Source organism: Numida meleagris, chromosome 1 (assembly GCF_002078875.1).
Source record: "Numida meleagris isolate 19003 breed g44 Domestic line chromosome 1, NumMel1.0, whole genome shotgun sequence".
Classification (NCBI taxonomy): Eukaryota; Metazoa; Chordata; class Aves; order Galliformes; family Numididae; genus Numida; species Numida meleagris.
Window position 1 is genome coordinate 168984957 of NC_034409.1, and position 5154 is coordinate 168990110.

A 5154-nucleotide genomic window follows, 5' to 3' on the forward strand; every position below is an offset into this window, starting at 1 on the left:
AGTGGGCAGGAGGATCTCTGTCAGAGCATGACCTATAACATCTTAATTGGACTTTTTGTCTGGGTCACTGGCTGGAAGAACCCTGGTCCACTGACTATAGAAGGAGAGCAACTACGCTTGATCTGGATGCTCCTGGGCAGAGAAAACAGGGTGTTCTCTGGTGCACGGCTCCTGCAACAGCAGCTCATGACTCAAAGGTGTATTTCTTTGACAGAATCACTGACTCGAGGGAGCTCACCTGATTTACAGCACAAATTGGGGTGTGGTGCTTTGAAAGTTCACTGCTTAGCCTTGTCCATGAAGAACAAGAAATTTTCAGTGACAGAAACATTTATTTTTCACCCTTTTCCTTTCACAAACGTACTTTTCAACAGGCAGATTATGAAATAAGGCCACATTTGCTCCTGCACTCTGCTATGTTTTGGTACAGGGGAAAGATTACATAAGAGTGCTCATTACTCTGTGAGGTTCCGATGGCTTCCAGCACCGCTTACAAACCTGCCATTAAAGGGCAACTTTTTTTTATACTTGTCCCATGAATTTATTCATGTAGCTTTGGGAAGGAGTTTTTACAGCTCTCCAGTATATCAAAAATATACCAGTAGTAAAACATGATCCAATTTAGCATCATCACCCAATCCAGAGCTCCTCTGTAAGCAGGCAAAGCAGGTAGCTGACCAGAACAGCAGCCTACTGGTGGAAAGAAAAGGCTCATGATTGCTGTTGGTGGTTGACAGGAGACACTGACTGCTGTCAGTGCTCTCTGCTGGAGAGACACTGACTGCTGTTCTTACTCCAGTGTCACTGAGAAGGGCTGTGGCTGGTGTTGTTGTTAGGTCACCACCCCACCCTCCCAGATTACTGGATACTGTAGAGATCCCAGCTCCTTTCAGAACATGCCATGCCCCTTATTACTGCCTTCCTCTTCAAGAATGGGGTATGTACAAGCCAGCCTCCAACTCCTGAGCTGTGAGATTGCAATTACACACCTCTGAGAAGCCTTTGTAAGCTCTGGCTGCAGCTTTAGAGAAAACATTTAGAGATGAACTAGCAGGGGACCTGGAACAGAGGAGATCAGAGCATCCCAGCCACAAACACATGGCACGTTTGGCAATGCAGATGCTCAAAAGCAGACTGCAGATTTTGCTGCTCTGGATCTCATCTCTACAACTAGGTTTCTGCATCCAGGCAATGCAAGCTGTGGAGGTGGCTGAATGATGTCACGTGTGAGCAAGGTTAATCCTAGAATCATTGCTGTGGTCTCCAGCACTCTGATGTCTCCCCAGAACACAGAGGAGTTTGGCTGAAATCTCAGCAGGTGGCAAGAGCATGGAGTGGCTTGCACCAAAAGTGTCAGACTACTGAATCTAAAACAAAGTAAACTGGGGAGAAGGTGACCAACATAAATGTTGTAAAAACACAAGTAATTAAAAATGATTGCTGAGAAGGAATAATTAGAGAAACTCCTCTCTAGAAGAGTAGCAATGAAACCAGAGATTCGGTGGCATATTGCTTGCATCCAATGCAGATCCTCCTGAAGTGGCAAGAGCACAACCATGGTTTACTTTCTACAAGGACATAATTATTTCACTTCTGAGCAGTAGGTGGGGAGCTCTGAAGTAAGATGCCTTTTGTCATAGAATCATAGAATGGCTTCTGTTGGAAGGGACCTTAAAGATCATCCATTTCCAACCCTGCTGCCGTGGGCAGAGTTGCCTCTCACAAGAATGTGAGAGGTCCCCGAATAAGTTCTCCTGTTTCTCCAGCATGAGGTATAAGACTAAAGAACCTGACACACAAAAATATAAAAAAAAATAGACAATGTCTCAGCTTTCGTAGTGGGTCACGGATAAAGGAAAAATCAAATATGAGGACAGAATTTTGATCTTCCTTACCTGAGAGGGATTGAGTTGATCTGGCTGTCAGTGAGTGATTCAGCATCAAAGAAGTAAATTTGAATAACATGCAGAAAGATTATTTGAGGGCGACTGAAAGCCTGAAGAACAAGGTCAAATTCTCTTCAGACATGTACTGATGATAATCCGGACCAGATCTACTTGAAACAAACTGATTTATGCACTGATGTAAATGAGATTAGACAAAACTTGCTGTCAACATAGTCAAATTTTAAGTTGATCAAAGAATAAAATCTTCCTTGTATATATTCAGAATCCTTCAGATGACTGTAGACTTATTTAGATGGAAATACTTTTCCTGAAGAACTCAGTAAGTCCAAGTTTCTTTTCAGTGTTCAAAGGAACAAGTCAGTTTTTTTATAAGGGAAAGTCGGACAACATGAAGGTGTTTTGAAATCGTTAAACAGCTCCTTTGCGGCCTGCTGAGTTGTGTATCACAACTTGATGTGTGAAGTTGAGTTTCAGTGACTACATTTTCAGTCACCAGTGATGTACTAAATGCACCATGACTGCATCACAGTTTGTTTTGAAAGAGCTAGAACTCCGGACAAGCCAGAGGAAAACTTCATGGCAACTTTGACTAGAATGGAAGCTATCAAAACCTTCTTTTTACTCTACCCTGATATCATTCAAATACAGTGACTTCATTTATTTCAGATTAAAGACTGCAGCATTCTCATTAGATGTTGGCAGTAACACTGGATATCCGATCTGCTACCATGGCTGGCAGTGCCAACACAAACTAATCACTTAATGCCTGTTTGGTCCTTCCAGCTTTTCCTTTCAAACTTCAGTGAGCTGTTTGCAGATCCTGGCACCCCAGAGGTTTTGTTCAAACCCACGTGAAAGCACAGCGCAGGTACATTCTTCCTGACACAAGAATACCTGGAATGCTAGACAGTGTTCAAAGTACTTTCCTGTAGTGGCTTGCCATTGTTTCCCAATCCTGCTAAGGGGACTCATCTGTGGAAATGAGCAGATTTTCTGCTTTTCAAATACAGCTGATGCTGTTTGTTAGGCAGAAGCATGGATGATTACCACATCTACCAGCTGTCTTGACAGCTAACAGTGGTAGGGGTGGTTGTCTCAGAATGGCCTAGTTGCCCTATTGGAAGACACCATTCTATAATGGGAACTGCTGCCAAGGCAAAATTAGAATGAAGCAGTTCTGGATGTACAGACTGTAAGGTATCCAAATAGCATTACCAAAGGCTGGTTCCAAAACTTGTCACACTCCCTAACACAACCATTTTATAAATGATGATCCAACACTGCAAAGCCTCTTCAGCCTTTTGCATTTTATCAGTCTCACCCCACTGCAGTATGTTGAATTTCTTGATTAGCTCTTCTGAGGAACATTGTGGCAAACAAACCAGGAAAAGTAGATTTTTTGAAGGATTTATTTACTGTGCACACATCTATTTTCAAGACAGAAGCAGATACATGTACATGTTCCAGCACAACATAGTTCTTGAGCATGGCCCATGTTTTTAGTTTGATTTCATCTGTTTGGTGAGACAGAGGTTTAGAGGTCTCTTAAATTATGCTGTTACTTCCTTGTAGTAGGCGGCGACCGAAAGTACGGGATGTGATGCGTTAGGACCTCCCCTGCCTAGCACCTGTGGGCGTAGACGAAGCTAACGAGGTGATAAGGAAGCATATATAAGACATTGTAACGACGCAATAAACACCATTTTGCCGCTCATCATATTGATGTGTGCATGCATCAAGATGGTCGGGGACTAGGAGTAGTCCTTTCAAACAGGGTGACAGTTCACAAGCGGAATATCCGATGTGGCGAACGCCACACTTCCTTCTGCAGCTTTGTCTTCTGTCATGGTCCTCAGCAGCCCTTGCTTTGATATATATGTTAGTTTTATAATAAAGAGTTATTAGACTGCAGTCCAGGAATATTTGTAAGAACATAGAGCAGAAAATAGAACCTCACTCTACAGCCAAGTCCCAAGCTTCAGAGTCATTTTTGCACCCCTCCTCTCTTGAATACTTCTTGGCACAATTACTGATACCCAAGGAGATATTTAGGGAGTGCTGGCACAATGCTAAGCTTGAAACCTGAAAAAATAAATCACATGGGCAGCAGAACAGGTTGTGGATTTGAATCTGCTCAAACAGAAATTGAACTCATGCCTGTTATTTCCTGAGGTGTGCTCTAGCTCCTAACCTAAACACCCACAAGCTGGGTGATAAGGTTAGCTGAGTAATAATGTCCAAAACCTCTTTTTTCCCTAAAAATGTGGGGCCTGCATTTGAAACTTTGGAAGATTCAGGCTTGCATTTGGGACATTATGGAAGATGCTCAAGGCTATTTTTCAGACACTCTGTCTTTAACTGCTTACTTTAGTGGAATCTTGAAGTGGTAGAATAGAGAAGTGGGCAAGCAAAAAGCTTGATGTTAGACCACAATGCCCCTTTCAGGCAATTTGGAAAGAAGTTTCAGTGCCTAAATTAAGTGACTGTAACAAGTAACCTACTTAAAAGGCTGTGTGGGTATTACCTACTATAATATTCCATGGCATACCCTTGGGTCGCATTCCTCCTTGCAGCTGCAGAGTTTCCTTTGCATGGAAAGAGGGTCATGTATGGTTTGGACAGAGATCATATTCCCAGTTCTTGCTCAAGAACTGAACCAGGATACGACTAAGACGCATAAAACCTGGGAGCTAGGAAATTCTTCCCCCTGTTCTAGAAATAAAGCCTTTGACTTTCATGTTTATTTATATTCATAGTTTAGATGGAAAGGGAGTCTGGTCTGAGTACCTCATGAGAATTAGTCACACACAAACAGATTTCTGCATGAGATAGTGTATTTGCATTTTCCCATTCATTAGCTTCTGCCTTCTTCACTGCCTGAAACACTGTGATACCAAAGTTGTGATTCGTGATTGATTTAGGTTAGTGGGGAGTGTGTTGGAAGGGAGACTGAGTGCCCAGCATGGCAAGCTGAGAAAGCGTGATAATGACTGGGATGGTTTTTGCAACAGAGGCTGAGAGGGTCTTGTGGCTGCTGTGGGCTGTGCCTATAAGGCATGTTAGGTGTGTTACGGAGTGTGGGTGCAACAGTTGTTGCTCACAGCTGCATGCACAATGAAGACCAGCCTGGGCAGTCTTCAGATCTTGCTTTTTCTTTTCTTTTCTTTTCTTTTCTTTTCTTTTCTTTTCTTTTCTTTTCTTTTCTTTTCTTTTCTTTTCTTTTCTTTTCTTTTCTTTTCTTTTCTTT

General features: G+C 42.5%; 1 long non-coding RNA gene across 1 annotated transcript in view; it reads left to right on the top strand.

Moving 5' to 3' along the window:
* The window catches only part of LOC110388210, a 5952-nt gene continuing 1652 nt past the window's right edge, over positions 855-5154 (top strand). The window contains exon 1 of the long non-coding RNA XR_002432824.1: positions 855-937. This is a non-coding gene — a long non-coding RNA (uncharacterized LOC110388210). The remainder of the gene's footprint in view (positions 938-5154) is intronic.